Source organism: Triplophysa dalaica, chromosome 19, assembly GCF_015846415.1.
Source record: "Triplophysa dalaica isolate WHDGS20190420 chromosome 19, ASM1584641v1, whole genome shotgun sequence".
In the NCBI taxonomy this organism is placed as follows: Eukaryota; Metazoa; Chordata; class Actinopteri; order Cypriniformes; family Nemacheilidae; genus Triplophysa; species Triplophysa dalaica.
In genome coordinates, this window is record NC_079560.1 from 17,121,372 (window position 1) to 17,142,618 (window position 21,247).

Consider the following 21,247-nt stretch of genomic DNA (forward strand, 5'->3'; position numbering starts at 1 on the left):
GAGATGCTGTGGCATGACCTCAAGAGAGTGATTCACACCAGACATCCCAAGAATATTGCTGAACTGAAACACTTTTGTAAAGAGGATGGTCTAAATTTCTCCTGACCGTTGTGCAGGTCTGATCTGCAACTATAGGAAACGTTTGGTTGAGGTTATTGCTGCCAAAGGAGGGTCAACCAGTTATTAAACCCAAAGGTTCACATACTTTTTCCACCCTGCACTATGAATGTTTACATGTTGTGTTCAATAAAAACATGAAAACGTATAATGTTTGTGCGGTATTAGTTTAAGCAGACTGTGTTTCTCTATTGTTGTGACATAGATGAAGATCAGAACACATTTTATGACCAATTTATGAAGAAATCCAAGTAAGCCCAAAGGGTTCAAATACTTTTTCTTTCAACTGTATGTGTGCAGCTATAAGTCAAAATAGTGTTATTTACCATCATGCAACCCTGGGCCCATATAACACTACACACATTACATTCCTGGACACCTTACAAAACATTCTCACTAATGTTCAGAGACCAGAGCAGACCAGATACGTCATCATATGGGACAATTTTAGTTTCCATAGGGCTGCTTTGGTCCGCAACTGGTTTACAGATCACCCACTCTTCACTGTACTCAACCTCCCCCCCACACTCTCCATTCTTGAATCCAATTGAAGAGTTCTTCTCTGCTGACCGTCGTCCCCATCAACGCAAAGCCCTTTTACAGGCAATGGAGGAGGCATGTGGGGATATTGACCAGGCATCATGTCAGGCCTGGATACGCCATTCCAGAAGATATTTTCCCCGGTGGCTTGGACTAGAGGACATTGCATGTGATGTAGACGAAATTTTGTGGCCAAACCCATAGAGACTACATGATGTAGACTTTTTTTTTTTTTTTTTTACTATTTTGTTTTGACTTGGAAAAAAACACTTTTTTGTTTTGATGTGTTCAAATAAACACCGGTACTTGAAGTTTGGAACTATGACAAGAGTATGAACTATGACAAGAGTATGACCTCAAACTGACATAGCCTACCTTGTGCACAGAGAAAGCAAAAGCAAGATGTGTTTTTTATTCATACCATCAGTGTGTAGTTGGTGCATTGTTTGCTTATTAATGTGATGGCTTGTGTTTACTGTTTGATATGAAAATACAATTTTTACGAAGGTTTGAATAGTTAAGCAAGGTTTATTAGCTTTTGCAAGAAAACTACAATGTTTTGCTGATTTGGTGAAGGGTTTTCTTATTTTTGTGTGCAGTTTTGCAAAAATAGGCAATAGTTACAAAAAATGTGCTTAAGCCATCAGAAAAAAACTTTAAACATTTTAAACATCCATATGTGGTGGGAGAAATTAACATAAAATAATAATTTTAACAGCACTAAATGTGAATACATTCATGAAGAGTATTTGTATTTAAACTCCAATTACAATACATGTCTCTTACCTTTGTAGTGATATTACATTTGTAAATCAAATATATTTTACATCATGTTGAAAATATTTGCCATTTATTTATATATATATAAATATAAAAACCAGAGTACAAGATAAGTGCTTTTAAAAAAATAAAAAATTCTCAACGTTTTAAAAGGCAAAGCAAACAAGCAAAAGATATTTACACGTGGAAAATTGTCATTTACTCTTTCCAGAAACCCATCGCTGTCTTTCCATATTGTAAAATGTAGACTTTTGAAAGTCTTTCCAGGTCATCTCTTTCTCCATACCCTGCTTTCTGTATATGGAAAATACTTTAGCAGGACAGTAAACATATTTCCAGGCAATTCCAGGAAAGCCCGTATGTATGTGTGGACCTTGTTTGAGTTCCATGTTAGAAAACCTACACAGGCGACCTACATGTGGAGATTCAGGCATTTTTCGTTTTTGCTGTCCCTTCTCTTCCACCCTTTTTTTGTGTCATTCAGTTCCCTCTCTGTTTCCGTAAAATCTTTAAAAGGCATTATGGGATTTGTCAGCCCTTCACCACTATAAGCCTTAAAAACCTTGGTGGAACAGTAGAAGTACCTAACAGGTCCTTGCTGGTAAAAAAAAATGGATGGAGGAGCCATCACTTTCATAGCGAGACTTGGGCTGTCTGCAGGCAACACAAGTCTTCATCTGTTTCTTTTTTTTTATTCTGGTTGTTGTTGTTGATGCTTCTCCATAATACCCTCAACGATCCTCTCAATGGTTGCGTGTGAAAGTGGTTTGGTCAGAGCAAGTGCTGTTGGGTTTACAACTGCAGGATTAATTGTAACCACTGGCACACTAGTAGTCTCGCTCCCCTCTGTCAGAGAGTGCCACAGTCGCTGTGTCTGAAGTAGTTTTTCAGGAGAAGTATTTAACCAAGAACTGGTGTTTAGCAATTTGGCCAAGTGCTTGACATACTGAGCTATGTGCAGTTTTGAAGTAGGATGGAGCATGCTTGGGATCAGTACTGGAGTTATGGACAATTGCTGCATACTCCTGATCCACAAGTTTAAGCATATCCTTCTTCCCATGATGTTCAGTAAGCAGGTTGTCAATTGCCTCCTTCATTGGCGTTGTCCACCGTTTGTGGTCTAGCACAAACACCCTTCCACCAGTCTTCACAGGTCCAGTACGAGCGCTCGCAGGTGAGGCCACCATAGGCAGAGGCGGTACATGTGTTGTTCCTTTAGCACAGAAAATCAGACAATCATTATTTGTGCTCTCATACCATTTGTTAAATTAATTTGTTATTTTTTGAATATTTACCTGGCTCTGACTGAGGCTCTTTGCAGGCACGGTAAAACGATGACACAGGTAGCGTATCAGCATATTCTACAACAGCAGCAGCAGAAATTCTTTTTTCATCAAGGTGTATTTTTAGCAAGTATTTAGTTTTATGTGTAAAGAAAAAGGGCATTTTAAGCATGACTCTGTTCATATGTAAAATGTTTACCTGGCTTAGGCGGAAGATCCACATCACCACCATGGCATGAGGACAGCAAGGAGGCAGGCAAAGTGGTAATGGATCCTAGAGGAACAAAACAGCATTAATAGAGTCGCTTTAAAGACATTGAGTGTATGATAACGTCCTATATATTCTTTTAAAAAAACTCTGGCTGCGGATCAAGGTCAGATGAAAGGTATCCAGCCCTGGCAGTGGACGGTCTGCTTTGCTCGGGAGGATCTAAAGGCAGATCAGTTTTGCTCTTTTGCTTTTCCCAATCTAGCACAACAGGGCGACATCCAGGTTCCACATAGTCTAGCCCAAACCTCTTCCTAGAATCCTTGCTGGACACTAAAAGGGCAGGATACTTGGGCATTCCGAACACCCTTTCTGACGCAGTATTGAGATCTGCGATCAGGGATGAATCAAATACACCAGGAAGCCGAACACCTTTTGCAGGGGCTTTCTAATAGCTACCTGTTGTCGCTGGTACTCATAAAGGAGGCAGTCAGTGAGGTAGTGTGCAGACACAGAGATTCCATTCGATCCATCAGGATCATCATACTCGCCAAAGGGAGCAGGCTTGGAATCATTTCTTAGGAATCCTGTGATGGTTTTCTGTCCATACTTTCCAGCCTCAGAATGCAGGACATTCTGGCAACTGAGGAGGTAGGCAAAGTCGGCACGTTCAAATTTCAGGTGCATCATTTCAATCACCTGGTTGGGCATGTCCGAGGGTGATTTTCCGGTGCGCCGCAGCTCATCCATCACAGATTTACAGATGGCCTTCTTGTAAGTAAGAGTTGCTGTCAGTACATTTGTAAACCTTTTGGGGAACTTTTCCAGCCACTTTGGGTTGTCTGCATACCTCCTTTTCTTGCACAGGAGACAGACGCAGTTCCTTTCTAGTGCCCATCAGTGGTTTCGAAAGGACAGTAGATGGTTCTGCAAGACATAAAATCTTGTTAATAAGATCAATAGTCTTAAGAGATCTGCTTCCTTTAATAGAATAAATGAAATGATGCATTATGCGTTATCAAATAATGACACGAACATTTTAAACTAAACAGGGAATGTAAAAAATGTAATTACAAGAACATGCACGTCTTCATGTATTAATAAACTGAAATATTTATAAGTTAACAGTAAAAGCACTTACCCAGAATGGGGGTTTATCAGTTCATCGTGGTGGGGGAATCAATTCATAGCCCCTTGAACAATTAGTATAATGCCAACAGCACACAGATTTGTTAGGGACACGGCCAACACACTGACACATTTAGACAAAAATAATTAATATTCAGTTTTGGAGAACATTTAATTTCATAATTCATCAACACGAAAGTGTTGAACCTAAAGTGTTTAAAAACCTGTCGTTGTTTCTGTGGAGTGTTTTACTTCAGCAGCTGAGGATGCAGATGATGCTGGCACTAACAAATGTAAAAAATAGGGAACATTTATTAAATATATCAACTCATTTAATACAAGCTGTAATTTAAGAAAAAAAACACTTACACTGCACCAGTAGCTAAGAGGGGGTGATGTTCAGCATTGCAGTCTCCAGCTCAGCGTCTCCATCCATCTCTGTATGGTTGACAAACAGGAGTTACAGGTTGCTTTTATGATGCACTTGGATTTTTTCAAATGTAACTGTACAAAGAATAAGGTGCATGAAAAGTATGTTCATACTTATTGACATAACTGTAAAGATTCTCTTCTGAAGGGCAAATGAGGGAAAATAACAACTGACCTGTGGGCTCAGATGTGGCAGGCACATGCGGACGGGCAGACTGCTGCTTCAGCAAGTATTGTTGCAGTTAATGCATCCGTGTCCCTCGGACACACTTAGCCCCCACTATAAAGGAAGCGTAACCATCAGCTCTGCCGTCCCAAATCTCCTTCCATGTAGTCTTGGCACGAGCTCCGAAACCAACCAGCTGATCGTCGTCTGGTGATCCCGCAGGTGCAGCTGGAGTTTTGGACGTGTAGTGTAAAAGAGACAGAATTTATCCAAAGCTGTGGCCCTCTGTCATTGTGACTCCTGCAGCCTCTTCTTGCTGAAGGGTCTTCATCAGGTAGATGGTGTACCCCACATCATTTTCAAGGAGCAACCGGAAGGACTTCCCCTTGTATTTCCCCAACTGCAGGATATACTCACAAAAAACGTATTTTTGGTCTGAGGCATCACCTCCTCTTTGACGCACCACATTCAGAGGATTTTTGTTTGACAAGCTCGTGCTTAATTGGTGCCAACTTGTCCTGCAAAGATGGGTTGTTTTTTATCGTTCTGGCCTGGTCAGTTGGATCCTGCAGAAGATATCCCAGCGGTCCCTTACGAAACGCAACCTTAACCCTTCCAGGAAAAAAAAAATACCCTTTTCTGCATGATGACCTGCGAGACAAGAATGGCAGTTTTTAAAATGTTAAAATTTACATTGGAATGAAAAACATGAAAATCAGATGGGTTTTCACACATGCAGTACACACAGTCCCACATAACAATTTTGTGTTGGCCCAGCTCCGGCCCACACCAATACTTTTCCCTCGGCCCACATACAACATTGAATGACGGCCCTAGGGTGGCCCAGATCCAAATTACAGACCATGACCAGATATGGGCCGCAACTGGTCCGAGCCTCCGCCAATTAATAAGCCATAACTGGCCCTGAACTGGCCCAGAGTAGGTTTAATACTGGGTGCCGTATCGTAGCCAGAAGTAAACCAGATCAATGCCGGCTTTTAAAAAGAGACCCCCAAATTTAGCCATAGTACAGCCTATGATTGCCAAAATCATGTGAAAAAATAACTTCCAATACCTGAATTGTTTTTCAATAAACATTTTTTATTTACAAATAAAAATAAAGTGAACACATTGTGTTGAACATATTTTTATGTAAAACGGAAACCTTTAGACTTTAAATGAACAGTACCTTAACACTTGAAAAAATGAAACCGAATACGGACTAAATGAAAACGTTATAAACCAAAGAAAGACAAAATTAAACTTTATAAACAACATAACACATAACTGCGTGTGTGCACATGAAAAGGAAATGAATGTATTTCGTATGTGTTCGCACGCATAAGCTATTATGGCTCTAAATGAGAGGCACAGCTATTTATCATCTCCTTTCTCTTCAGCCGTTCTCTTCTTCCTCCATCCCAATCCGGAGCAAGCTGAAGCCATCTCTGGATATGACCGTTTTTTTTGTTAGGGAATTTTTCTCACCGCAGCTGAAAGACATACATAATTATTAAATATAGTTTTGGTAATTTAAAAAAAAAAATTAAGTTCATCGTTTAAAAAATGTTTAAGTGTGGAAACTATGGTGTAAATAAAATAACGGATAATGCACATTAAGTAAATGCAATAAAAGGTGTAACTATTTTTTATTCATATTATTTAAATACTTTAAACAATCCCTAATGTACTTTTTTAGATAAAAATTAAAATGAACATAACCTATAAACAGCATTATTTAATCTTAAGAAATAATTAGAGGGATTAATCCGCCTGTAGTTGTTCCAAGCATGTATACATTTCTTTGTTCTGTTGAACAGAAAGAGAGATATTTTGGAATAATGTTAGCAACCAGCTGTTCTGAAGCACCATTGACTGACATAGTAGGAAAAATGTAAAATGTAATCAAAAGTTCCCCAGAACTGTTTGTTTTCCTACATTACTCAAAATATCTTCTTTTGTGTTCAACAGAACCAAAAAATGAAATGTTTTTCCTACTACGGTGCTTCAGAACTGTTAGTTGTTAACATTATTCCAAAATATCTCTCTTTGTGTTCAACCGAATAAAGACATTTTTACATGTTTGAAACAACTAGAGGGTGAGTAAATCAGACAGAACTTTCATTTTAAATGTCCATTACAATTTGTGACCCTGTCTGTGAAATCTAATTCTGAGAGAATGAGTATCAAAGTGTGATTTCAGTCATTCATTTCAATATGATTTAGATCTTTGACATGGCCATAGTCAGTCAATATTTAATGTATCAACATTATATTTTCACATAATGTTATGTACATTATGTTATGATTTTAGGTCCAAAACAACTTCAGCTGGGATTTCAAAGGCAGGGTCACATGTTTTAGAAAAACAATTTAAAAGGATTAATGCAATTTATACACAATTAGTACAGAGCACAGTGCTCTTGATTATTGATGATATTAAGCAGAAGAGCTGCAAATAAGTTTTTTATTGAAAACTTATTAAAATCCATATAAAACCAAGCACACAATCTCATATTTACTAAAGATATTTTTTAGAGATATAAATATACACTTACAAAAGTTGAGGATTTAGTGGTCCTTTTGGGTCATGGCCAATGTTCCTCCTCTGAAATGGGTCAGCAGCTTATCTGTAGCTGGACTGGAGGAGTTCGGTCTCGCTGATGGTGGATTGGAGGACTTCTGCCAAATTAATTCAAAAATTAGGGCAAATATTAAGTGAATAATCCCATGTCAAAGATGTATATCATAAAGATGGAAACAAATTTTAAAGCTCATATTATCTAAGAAGTAGATTTTCATTAACAGTTTAGCCATTCCAGAATATAATGTGTTTAAGGATCCCTAATTAGTGATGTCTAAAACAATAAAGGACATTAATGAGTGCCATTCACTTGTATATAACATGCAGACACTTGAGCAGTTACAAATTAAGAGATTTATACATTTATAATCAGATACATTTTGAAATTATTGTATGTGTTATTTCATGTGAATACATTTTTAAATGAATATGTATCATGATTATATTGTATAAATCCTGACAAACAAGTAATACATTTTTAAACTGTATAGTAAAACAAAGGTTAAACGTTTTAAATCAATACATTTAGTTGTTCCAAATGCCCCTATGCAGGCTGATTATCTTAATATTTGTAAGCATAAATAATAGAAAAACATTGATCCTGTTGCATATTAAAATATCAGATGCAAAACCCTCTAAGAAATCCTCAGTCAACCTACGTTACTCAAATAATTTTGCTTCAAACCCCACTAAATAACACACTCTGGGCTCTGAAAATACATGGAGGATTCAGATAAAATTACTCGTTTAAGAAAATTGTTCCAATTAACAACAACAGCACCGACCACACTTACCTAAAAACAGCCGTTGAAGAAGAGACGAGAAGAATCCTGGGCGGGAATATAGTTTTCGAATCCAAAGTATCCCGTGAACCTGACTCAAATCAACCAATCAGATGACGCGAGAAGCTGTCGTGATCATGTAAATCGCGCCAAAACAATTAACCAGCCAATGGATGAACTGATCCAGATGCAAACTGGTTGAAAACTTGGTGGGAGGAGTCGGAGTTCTGCGCACGCGCATAGACTGCACATTTGATTTAATTGCCAACTGCCACCGATTCGTCTGAGGTAAGCAATGTTTTTTGAGTTTACACAGTTCCTTATACTAAAATATAAAATAAGAACCAACTTGTTGTTCTTATACTGTTCTGGGTTTTGAAACGTTCTTGCATTATAATCTTGTAATTTATTGTCGTGATAGCACACGGTCTGTCTGATGTGGAAAATGTTGAAAGGCCACATGCAGCATCGATAAAGTGTAAAGCATAATTTAAGATAGGCGTTTGGCTATTTCAATGCTCGAGGTAGATGCGATGGTTTATTACAGCAAATAGCAAACAATTACTAAATCTTACTAAAACTTACAACAACACATGAGCTCATATATGTAAATAAAACGTTTATTTGTTAAAAAGCAGCAAAAAGTAAGTAATGAAATAAGAACAAAAAATAATTAGAACAGAGACAAATGATGTAAACAGTATGTTATATCTAGATCTGAAAGTTATTTAAGCGTTCATGAGTTGAACTTTATATTCACTGTAATTAAATGTACAGACTGCTATAAACGGAGGCAGTCACTGTTGTGCTTAACATATGTCTTTTGAGTGTTGTTGAATTCTTATAATTTCTGACTGTGATTGAATGTAAAAAACATTATTGTTCTTATCTAATCTTTAATGGTTTCAGGTTGTGTCTGAACATCCCCTTTATCAGAGTGTTCTGGTGCACTTGCTTTGCATGCCGTGCTTGTCCTGTACCACTGTAGGTGAGGAAGATATTAAAAATCCTTCAAATGCTAATGTTGTTTGGCCAACAACCCTCTGACACGGTTGTGTGTTTCAAAAGTTTTTTTAGCACATGTGCTGTGTATAAATGTTCTAATCTGTTAACATGGCTGCTGAAAAACAATATGTGACTACAGGAACTATTGGAATTCAAATTATTAGAAGCTTATGTTAACAGATGTCCCAATGTGTGTACCGTGATGTCATCAACAACTAGTTGTTCAGTTTTGTTCCATACACACTGATTGGATATTTTATTCAGGTGGAATATTTTACACAGAGAATTGTTGTGTTGTTGTACAATAAATTGAATATTATTGCCACATGAGTTTGTGAGTGAATGGATTTGTAATGGGTATGAATTGTTTGATTTTTCTTGCAGGTCTTTTTTTTCTGTGAGACCCAGCTGAAGATATCAAGAGCTCAGATGTTGGCCTACAGTTCATTACACTGACTTCTTTGATGTTCCCTGAAAGACTGACTACTACCATTTCATTAAGCTAAACCGAGAACCTGTGACAGTTTGTGGAGTTTGAATTTAAAGTCACACATGTCTATCAATAAATTGGATGTTTTGTCATGAGCTGCTGTTTTCTATTTGTCTTTCACAACATCACTTTTACCTTTTCAAAGTCTTGCAGTTTGTGTTTACATTGTGTTAGCATATTTTTTTACTGGCTCAATGTTTGTTTTACAAAGTAAAACATTTTTTTGCTATTAAACATATTTTTGTGGGCGTATTATTCATTGTTATGTGTATTTCACAAATATACTTATATATTTGCTATTTATATATTTGCTCCAAAATTAGATTTATTTTCAAGTGTTGGTTTATTTTGATTTAGGCCATAAAACTAAAAAGTACAATAAAATGTGAAAACATAATAAAAACTTTTCTCTTTATTTAAATCGTTAACTCATTTTGAAATTATTTTGATTATGATATTTCACTTCACTGATACCTTATTAACCTATTCTGTAACTGATACCTTAAATATAGCTCAGCACACTGCTATACTGCAAGCTTGTTCCCTGCTGAAAAACAATAGAACCTAAAAAAATTCTTAAGGTTTCCATTAAAATACCATCATGAACCAATAGCCTTTTCTATTAAAACCACAATCTATGTAACCTACGAAAATAATTAGTTGTATGACAAAGCATTAAATAGACAAAAATATGTGCAAGTGTTTTTTAAGGCCAGGTTACTTTAAAAAAGAATCAGCCTGAAGTACTTTTAATAGACAGAGTGCTGCTTTACTTGATATTTCAACATTTTAGTAGAACAGGCTGAGCGGAGTTAACCAAATCTGCCTGTAACCTGTTGCCAAAATGTACAAGGTAAAACATGTTTAAATGTAACCGTGCAATAATTGTGAATTACACAATGTCAAATGTGGCCTACAATCGCTAGACTGATCTGGGCCACAGACCTAATATCAACAATTGGTCCAACACCTCCATCCACAATCGGCCTAATTATTGTTTGCCGTCATGGATCCAGTACCATCACTGCCGCACATGGCCCACACTCGGCTGACTTGTTGCATGCCAGTGCCAGCAGTGCGCCAGCAGTGCCATTCTGAGGCCACATTCGGGCCGAGTCTGTCTGCTATGTGGGGTGTTGTGATGAAACGGACAACTGTATACTTTGTTTTCTAATTAGCACTCCAATATTTTACATTTCAGAAAAAAAGCTCTATTCATATACATAAAACACTTCCAACCAATGATGGTTTTATTGCAGTTAAAATGGAAAAAACAGGATTACTGTAGTAAAACCATAGTTAAAGCATTGATACTGTGGTAAAAACCAAGAAAACAAGGTTACTACACTGTTACCACAAAAAAACATCCTCTAATGTGATTTATAATAAACTGAAAACACGAATTATGTTTATATTTAAGATTGTAAGTAACCAGCGACACTCAACTAGAGGTCAAGATGTGCAAAATAATCCGTTAAATGTCCAAACATCCCTGAATAAACAACACACAAATATATATGTAAACATCACACAACAAAGGAAATGCACAGCCGAATTAGGCAAGGCAAGGCAAGGCAAGGCAATTTTATTTATATAGCACATTTCATACACAGTGGCAATTCAAAGTGCTTTACATAGAAGAAATTAAAATAATAAAAAGAAATAAGAGTAATTAAAACAGTTTATAAAAGTAAAATACAGTACAGTACAGACAGTCGGACGAACATTGGCACAGTGCTCATTCATTAAATGCATAGCTAAACAGATGCGTTTTGAGTCTGGATTTGAAAGTGACTATTGTAGGAGCACATCTGATCTCCTCTGGAAGCTGGTTCCAGCTGCGGCTGGCATAATAGCTAAAAGCAGATTCGCCATGCTTTGAGTGAACCCTTGGTATTTCTAGCTGATATGATCCTAGTGATCTGAGTGATCTGTTGGGTTTATATTCATTGAGCATATCTGCAATGTATTGAGGTCCTAGGCCATTGAATGATTTATATACCAGTAATAATACTTTAAAATCAATCCTAAATTTAACTGGGAGCCAGTGTAAAGACCTGAGGACTGGTGTGATATGTTCATATTTTCTAGTTCTGCTCAGAATCCTGGCGGCAGCGTTCTGTATGAGCTGCAACTGTCTAATGGTCTTTTTGGGAAGGCCAGTGAGGAGTCTGTTACAGTAATCCACCCTGCTGGTGATGAAAGCATGAACAAGTTTCTCTAAGTCTTGTCTGGAAACAAAGCATCTAATTCTTGCAATATTTTTCAGATGGTAGTATGCTGATTTGGTTATTGCTTTGACATGACTACTGAAACTAAGGTCTGACTCTAGTGTCACACCAAGACTCCTGACTTGATTTTTAATTGTTTGACCCCTAGAGTGAAGGTATGCGTTCACCTTGAGAACTTCATCTTTGTTTCCAAATGCAATTGCTTCAGTTTTGTCTTTGTTTAATTGAAGAAAGTTTTGACACATCCAATTGTTGACTTCATCGATGCATTGGCACAGGGAGTCAATGGGGCTGTAATCGTTAGGCGATAGAGCTAAGTAGATCTGTGTGTCGTCTGCATAGCTGTGGTAAGCAATTTTGTTCTTTCTCATTATTTGGCTCATTGGGAGCATATACAGGTTGAACAGGATTGGCGCAAGAATTGAGCCTTGAGGGACTCCGCATGTCATGGATGTCCACTCAGACTTATGATCTCCTATACTCACATAATAACCTCTCCCATCTAAGTATGACCTGAACCATTTTAGGACTATCCCAGAAAGCCCCACCCAGTTTTCCAGCCTGTCAAGAAGTATGTTATGATCGACAGTGTCAAATGCAGCACTGAGGTCGAGTAGTATCAGCACTGATAATTTGCCTGAATCAGTATTTAAGCGAATATCGTTTATTATCTTTATGAGCGCTGTCTCTGTGCTGTGATGTGGTCGGAAACCAGATTGAAGATTGTCAAAGTATCCATTCGCGCATAAGAATTTATTCAGCTGATTGAAGACAACTTTTTCAATGATCTTGCCTATGAAAGGAAGATTTGAGATCGGTCTATAGCTGCTTAATATGGTCTTATCCAGATTGTTCTTTTTCAGGAGGGGCTTTACAACTGCAGTTTTCAGGGAGTTTGGAAAACTCCCAGAGAGAAGTGAGGCATTTACCACTTCTAGAAGATCTGCTTCTAAGCTGTTTAACACACTTTTGAAAAATGATGTGGGAAGTGTGTCAAGAGAACAGGTTGATGTTTTAAGGTGTTGTATGGTGTAGTACCTGATACCGATCAGACACGCATAACAAATTAAATTTCTTAAATATTACAACAACACCCCTCACCCCACCAGCAAGCTAGTCGGTTGGGGTCTACCCCCAATCTGTAACTTACACCAAGAGCAGGAGAAGATCTCTGGTGACCATAGCAACTCACACCAATCCATCAAGATAGAGTATTTTACGACCGAATGGAATGTATGGAGCTGAACTCTCTTTACTCACTTTGGGGACAGACATACAATTCTAAATGCATTTATATGGAAATGTACATATATTCATTTATACCATTTCCATGTATTAATGTTCTTGTTGTTACGTCTGTTTTAAACATTAATCCAAAGTATCCATGGATGTGTGTTTAACTACTGGAATTAGTAGTAACTCATTTAACCAAGATGATATTTAGATCATGTTTGGTGTCTATGAGCTACATTTGTTATTTCCTTAATGTTGATGTTTGTTGTGTTTTGTTAACTCTTTTCATATTAGTTTTATCAAACTCTTAGAAATCTTCTTAGTGAACATCCAATCAGCTCTCACATGCAAAACACCATCTGAGAGACAAAGACAATTAACTTTCCCTCCAAAGTTGCCATCTCCTGATTGGATCAGTCACGTCTGTAGGATGTGACATCCTTACAGTTTAAAAGAGACCACGAGAAGAGTCTTTTTGTCTTTGGTTCTTGTGTCAAGGTTTTAGGAGTTGTTCTTCAGGTTTGCAGTTTGTGGGGGTTTGTTCTTTCTCTCCTTGCGTTCTGCATCTCCAAAGGATGAACTAGAAGAAGACTTCACCTTTGACCCATAAGTTTGTGCCAGGCTGCGGCCTCGTCTTTCCAGATACAGATCCTCTCCATAAAACTGGTTCTCTCTGATCACTTTCAGCCAAGATCACCTGGAGCCTTAAGAAATTGCATCAGGACACTTTCTTTCTTTTGATGGGCAAGACGTGCAAGTATCAAACTTAGTCTTATTAATGGATGCATAGGGCATTATTAATCCTTTTAACAAAGGTGCTTTACAAGAAGAAACTGATGTTTAGTTCAGGCTATTGATCTTCTGAATATCATATACTGCCATAAATCCATACTCTGTTCTTCTCTCTGCTTCAACTTCAACCTTCTTCCAATGCTAAACTGTATGTGTGTGTGTTAGATTAGTATGTGCCTAGTCTAGGTAATAAAGTCCTGTTTTATTTCACACGTGATGTTGTTTGTAGTTCATGCTCATAATCCGGAGTCCCTAAACATGCCGATTCTTGCTACCTGCTCGTAATGCTAAGTGATTTCCCCAAATCATGAATTTGGTCCAGATAATTATAATTGATCATTATTAATTAAATTCATCCCAATTCGGGTTGATATTTGTTTCCCTTACAAAGGGTGGTGGAGAATATATTACTTATAATTGTGATCAAAGCTCATGATGATTCTTACATATTTGATGAAGAATAGTGTTTAAATAATACTGTTCCTCATTGAATTCACTACAATGGTTTCTTCCAAAATTGTGCCATCAATTTCTTTGAAGTCAGACATAGTAACAACTTTCTCAGGTGGTTTGATTATCTGTCTAACCCCAGGGCAACTCAAGGATGTGCTGATCACCTTTCTGATATTATTGATTTTCTCACAGAAGAAAGAAGCAAACTCACTGCACTTGTTGTCTGAGAGCATTTCACTGGGAATCTGGTTTGGCGGGTTTGTCAGTCTCTCTACAGTAGCAAAAAGAGTTGTTTAAATTACTGTGTATAATATTTGAGAAGAAAGTCTGTCTAGCTTTGCCTAGTTCCATATTAAAAGCATGTAGGCTGTCTTTGTAGATGTTATAATGGACTACAAGTTTTTTCTTCCGCCATATGCGTTCTGCTTTTCTGCATTGTCTTTTCATATTTTGCACTGCTGTTGAGTTTCTCCAAGGTGGTTTTTGTCTGCCACTCTTCATCCTGACTTTCACAGGAGCAATATCATCAATTACAGTTTTAACTTTTGAGTTAAAGGAATCAAGGAGAAAATCAACAGAGTCTGCAGATATGCTTGGTGTTAAGGATATAGCCTTCATAAATAGTACACTAGTGTTCTCATTTAAGCATCTCTTCTTGACAGACACAGACCTAGCTTCAGTGGCAGGAGAGATCAATATATCAAAGAAAATACAGAAATGATCAGACAGTGCTAAATCCTTGATAACAATCGATGAAATGTTTAGACCCTTACTGATAAGTAAATCTAGAGTGTGCCCACGATTGTGTGTGGGTGCATGCCATGTACATGCTGAGTAAGATCAAAAGTTTTTAAAACAGTATTGATTTCTTTTGCCATATTGGTTTCTGCATTATCTATGTGGATGTTAAAATCTCCAGCAATGGCAAAACAGTTAAACTCTGAGGTAATTGTCGATAACAGTTCTGTAAAGTCCTCAGCAAAGGCTGGAGAGTATTTTGGAGGCCTGTAAATAATGATAAGTAAAATGCGTGGAGCACCTTTTAACACAATACCCAGATATTCGAAAGACAAATAATTCCCAAATGATTTTTGCTTACATTGATAGATATCTTTAAAAAGAGCAGCTAGACCCCCACCTCTCTTAACAGCTCTGCAAACACTCATAAAAGTAAAGTTAGGGGGGGCTGCTTGGGCTCAGCTGAGATTGTGTCCGTGAGCAGGGGTTGTTGTGGCGGAGTGGTGTTATCATGTCCATTTTGCTGCTGAAGTGAAGTCCCATGGTCATTCATACTGTGTCCAGATGTGTGTGTGCCGTTCAGATTGAGTGGATTGGCACAAACTGCAGAAGGATGATTGAGGGAGAAGTAAATATTATCCTTTAACACTATTGAACCAAGTTTGTTTGGGTGATGCCCATCCCGATGAAAGAGTTGTCTCTGACTCCAGAAAAGATTGAAATTGTCAATGAAGTTCACTCCTTTTATATTGTTTTTTGCAGCCACGTATTTAGCCCAAGTAACCGTGAAAACCTGTTTGTTCCTCTTGCTGGGAGAGGTCCACTGATGAATGTTTGAACTTTCAGTCTTTCAAGTGTTTCAATTACGGTCATGTTCATTCATACATTAGTGAGCAAATGACCCAGCCATGTGTTTTAGAGATCAGTTTGGAAACAAAAAAACAAACAAACAATATCTCATTGGCTTACCGGGGTTTGTTGACAAAACCGACTCTGGTGTTAAAATCAACACACGTGTATTGCAAAACACAAGCGGAGGATTTGAAAAAACGTACTTTTGATCGATGAGACGAGAAAGCGCTGAATAAAACGAGCAAAGTTCTGGGCGAGTCGTGACACATACGCCCACCCCTCATGAGCAGCAGTTGCGAGAGCGCAGAAAGATTCGCCAGAGAATTAAGCCCATACTCGCGTGGCTCCGTTTATCTATATGGGGAGTATGCAGACCTGGGGCCTGTACCATGAAGCCGGTTTAGGTGGCTAGCCAGGTAAGTTTAGGATTACTTTGCGCCAACCCTGGGTTTTAGGTACCATGAAAGTAACTCAGCTTTAATCGGTGTTCATCGCCATGGTAACTTACGCTGCACGGCTAACCTGCTCCGGAGCAGGCTATGATCTAGATTAGAGATCTCACACCGAAAATAAACCAATCAGCGGCGAGCAAATTTACATAGAAGTGAGGCAACTAACTCACAGTGCGTGTTAAAATGGCTAGTTATTTTTAATAATAATGTTTTAATAAATAATGTTTAATCAAATCAAATACTAACATAAAAAGATGTAAATATATATTACAAATATAAAATCAAGTAATGGTAACTATGTTGGTAAAATCTGATTTTAGAGATGGCATTTGCTGGCTTTCCCTTACAAATGGAATTAAATGTATTAATATTCCATTCTTTTATTGTACTACATACAATATGTATTTCTTTGCATTGCATTTTTTACAATCTTGTCTGTGGTGCAGAACATCTAGGAACACTTCCAGTTTCACTGTGTTCACTGTGTCTTTGTCCACTGAAGAAACTTTCTATTAAACAGCTACAGTAAGATATAGACAAAACCAAAAATTGACAGGTGACATCACATATTTTTTAACACTGCTATTTTAATCTTTTTGTTATTAAGTAACACTTACAATGAACCTAAATAATGTATCATAAAGTAGGCCTACATTTTTAAATGTTTAAGACGTTTTTAATTCTTATAATGCCTACAACATTCCCTATGCATCTGTGTTTTTGTCACTGCTTTAAGGAAGGTAAAGTATAACAGGGCTGTTTAATAGCCTGTTGGTGGGAGACGGGGGTCCCTATATGCACCGGCGGCGCCAGGGGGGGGTCTTGGGGGGTCTCAAGACCCGCCCAAAAAACGCCTTGACCCCCCATTTGACCCCCCACCGCCTCCGTGATTAAAAAATATTTAATATATATTAAAATATATATATCCGGGATAAAGATTTAACAATGGCCCTCTTCAAACTACGCAGAACAATAATAATTCATAATTTATTCGACATATAAAAAAATATAAACATAAGAATCACTGCGACGCCCCATGAACGTTGCTGCCGCTGCGCCTTACGTCATTGCGTTCATGGCGCTGCCGCGAGCCCGCAAGTGCTGCAACGCACTTTATATCTTTAAGCTAAAAATGGATCGCTTCGTCATACCTAAAAACAAATTGACAGCAGACGGAAATAGGACTGAAAATATACCCGTTGCAGTGGAGGGCGAGCCCTGCTTGATCGTAGAATTAGAAATAGAGGACACCGAGGAATTAGAGCAGTGGTTCTCAACTCTGGCCCGCGAGATCCATTTTCCTGCCGAGTTTAGCCCGAACTCTGATATAAAACACCTGAACAAGCTAATCAGCGTCTTTAGGAATAGACGCGTTCAACTTAATGCGGAGCTGCGTAAATCTATCAGCGTATGACATTTAAGTACCGCGAGAGCAATTCAAGTGCAGATTGTTCTGTACGGATTTGTATCGCTCTCGCGGTACTTTAATGCGATATGCCAAACAATCTGTGCAGCCCTACATTAAGTGGCTAAACTCTGCAGGAAAATGGATCTCGCGGGCCAGAGTTAAGAACCACTGAATTGGAGGATGAGGAGGTGGGACCGGAGCAACTCGCATATGGAAGCATATGTGTTGCAAAATTCTATTTGCAATGTAATATGCAAAATGGCAATGCAGTATGTAAATTGACAATGCAATTGTGTATCTAAATATACATTTCAAATAACGTATGTGCAACATTAAGTGAAAAATGAAAATAAAAATTCAATTATATCAATTACATTTGGGAGTTCCTACAGGGGTTTTATGATTACAAATGTAATTGAGATAATTGAATTTTCATTTTCATTTTGCATTTAATGTTGTACATACGTTATTTGAAATGGAAAGGATTTAACCGGGGATTTAAGCCATGGCCAAGACGAGAAACCAAGACAGCCTAAATTAAAATCATAACCGTGTCGTTCTTTTGGATCGCAGGGGCAGCTAGCATCCAAGGGTTTTAGTTACTCGTGGTTCAAACAGTACCAGTGTCTTGAATATTCTGTCAAAAGACGCGGCTTTTTGTTTTGCCTGTCGTCATTTTTTTCACAGTGTGCATGGATCTGGTTTTTTTTGTTTAGTAGCAGTAATGTGCAGTTATTAGCCATGTCCACTGTATTTTTTGGGGGTTTTCATGAGACCCCCCTTGAAATGACCAGGACCCCCCATTGACCCCCCGATCAAAAGTGTCTGGAGCCGCCACTGCCTATATGCCAGAGGTTTTTGCTATCCTGACCGCAGAAACAATTCAACATGGCCCTCAATCAAAACAGAGTCAGGATTGAGATGACCATCGGATTTTTAAATTAACACTTCAACTGACAACTAAGTTCACATACTGGTATTTTTTTATTTAACCTTCTTTATTACGAGTAAGCTTCTCTAGTGTATTTTGTTCACAAAATACATGTGTTACTTCTGTAACGTTTGGAGGTAGACACTTCAGTTTCTGGAGAAGGAATTGTGAAATGTCCTACAATAACAGAGACACCAGTAACATAAAATATAAATCCTCACATTCACACTTGTGCCATGATGAATAGTACAGTACATTTATCTCTTTAACTTTGTCAGCACACAGATCGTTTCACTTCAGCATATGCTTCATCCTCATTAATAAAGGTAAACTAAATGAAAACTAATGTTAGCAGGATATGTTCATTCACTGTTGGGGCTCATACACACATAACACACATCATATTACATTACTGTAATATTTACCTTACTACAGTATACTACAATAAATGTGTGTACTCTATATTCGTTCAACTTGTGCATTAACTCAATCAGCAGTGTTTCTGAAACCGTTCTCTCTTGCGTAGACAGCAGAAACAGTATTACTCCGTGGCTGAAATACATTTTTGTGTTACTAATATTTGCGCATAATTATTTCCTAAGAAACCTACGGAACTCCCTCTATCCATGTTGAACGCGATTGGTTTAGCGATCCCAACGTCACTCATTCATGTGCACGTGCGCACAAACTAATCTTAGCTTCTGGATCAAAGCTTGAGTTGACAAAGAAACTCCTGGAGCTGCTTCATGGTACCAACAAAGCTTGATCACGTTGGTTTGGTTTTGACAACCCAAAACTAATCCTGTAACCCAGAGTTTGTTCAACTTCCATCATGGTACAGGCCCCTGGAGCATGCAGTTTTATGCCCCTGCTGTTCCTTAGTTCTCCAGTAGGGGGAGGATGCAGTTTTACGCCCCTGCTATATGATCCATAGGTTGGTTTCACGTGACGTCACGCTGCTGCATCGCGAGAGCGCGAAATTCAGATGGAGGGCAGGAAGGGAAATAGCTGAGGATCTGCCAGTGCAATCTGAAAAAATGCCAATGTTTTGTGTAGTTGATTGTGGTGAAATGGAATCGCTGCATTGATGCCACGCCCATTATTGGTGTTTCTGGACGGGCACTATATAAAGGGGTTGCTCAGGTCAGGGGATGTGGCGTCACTGTTTCAGCTAAACTTCCTGTGTGGACTGGTGTTCCGCTGCCTGGTGTTGAGGGTAGGTCGTTCACCATAGCTTTTTAACCCTTGTTGAAGTTTTGGCCATCACATTTGATTTGTTTAACCTTACTTTGGAAAGGCTGGTGTCTGTTTGGTGGGTGCCTATTCTATTGGCCGCATTAAAAACCGCCGTTTCGTGGCGGTAAAGCTCCTTACCCCTACCTCTTGTCGCATTACCGCATGTGTGGCTGTTGTCTTCCTGGCTGGTAAGCAGAAGTTTATATCAGTCGTTTAATTGGTGTACGTCAAAAGTGATACCAGTCGTTGTGTATGTGGTGTAGCGTTCGGGTGCTGGTCTTACGACTGGATGATGCGTCTGCCGCATATGGGTATGTAAGCTCACTTTTAATGTGTTGATCGCCTAAGAAAGGTATGTGACCATTTTATTTTTCTTCTTGTAGCTTTCAGATGTACAGCGAGGCGTTAGCACATTTTGTGGTGTGTTGCTGCTGCATGTCGTGACGCTCCAATGCTGCTGTTTTGTCTTGCTTTGTTTTTTTTGTTTTTTTTTTTGTTACGTTTTGGTTGCGATACCATACGTATTATGTTTTTTTGATATGGTTTTGGTTTGTTTAGACCGCTGTGTTGCTTGCGTTGCAAGCTTGCTCTGCTTGGCTAGCTGCCTGCCTGCTTGCTTCTAAGTGCATGTAAACCTGTGGGTGTCGGGTTTTGCCATTTTTATTTTATGTGGCTTTGAAATATTATTGTATCTTCATCCTGTCTATTTCGTTACAAGAAATTGTTGTTTTTGGTGTGTTTGCTTCTAGGAGTTGGGGAGGACCTGGGCGGGGTTGCAGGCTGGTGCGGCCATATACTCGAGTTCCTTAATTACGTTGTGTGGTTTTCCTTTGTGCTTTAGGTTGTCTTTGCCGTGAATTTCACATTTGTACTTGATTTAGTTGTAGCACGTGTGGCTCCGTTGGAAGCTGGACACCTAGCCTGCTTCCCTGATGGCAATCCCCAGACTCTGGTTGGCAAATCTATCTTAACCTCATTTTACTGTTTTCTGACCCATGTTGCTACTTGCATTAATTAAAAGTATTAAAGTTTTAAATGACTATTGGGTTTTTCCCAAATTATTGATTCAAAATAAATTATATTTTGATATTCACGTCTCATGGTCTTTAAAGTCATTGGAAATCTGAACTGGTGTGTCTGAATCTATATTTCCCAGATAGGTATACTGGGTGGCGTAGTTGGTTACATCAATACCCTTTTTCTTGTTTTCTTGTCCCTTCCTTCCCCTCCCCTGAGCTCGGTCACATTTGGCGTAGCCGGCAGGGTTTTCCTTTTTGACTTTGACGTGAGACGTGAATATTGGTTAAGTGACGGGGAATAACTTGTGTTTGTGTTTTTTTAGGAGACAAAACAGAAGTGTTGGAAGTGTTTGTTATTTTAACTGAGTGGGTTACTTTCCTCTAGGCTGT

At 38.4% G+C, this 21,247-nt stretch overlaps 2 long non-coding RNA genes across 4 annotated transcripts; one reads left to right on the forward strand and one right to left on the reverse strand.

The window, feature by feature from the left end:
• Positions 1-1,238: 1,238 nt before the first annotated feature.
• Positions 1,239-8,166, reverse strand: LOC130407465 (uncharacterized). 3 transcript variants are annotated; one of them, XR_008904643.1, is made up of 10 exons: positions 8,030-8,166; positions 7,210-7,333; positions 4,661-6,144; positions 4,426-4,494; positions 4,281-4,340; positions 4,070-4,180; positions 3,628-3,855; positions 2,920-2,994; positions 2,733-2,798; positions 1,239-2,650 (listed from the first exon to the last, which is right to left on the reverse strand). It is a non-coding gene; the product is annotated as an uncharacterized LOC130407465 (long non-coding RNA). The 3 variants fall into 3 exon arrangements; XR_008904644.1 differs by lacking the exon at positions 8,030-8,166 and having other exon boundaries at positions 3,628-3,699; positions 3,779-3,855; positions 7,210-7,684; XR_008904642.1 differs by lacking the exon at positions 8,030-8,166 and having other exon boundaries at positions 7,210-7,684.
• LOC130407464 (uncharacterized) lies at positions 7,770-10,419 on the forward strand. Its single transcript, XR_008904641.1, has 3 exons — positions 7,770-8,305; positions 8,927-9,005; positions 9,407-10,419. It is a non-coding gene; the product is annotated as an uncharacterized LOC130407464 (long non-coding RNA).
• The last annotated feature ends 10,828 nt before the right edge of the window (positions 10,420-21,247 follow it).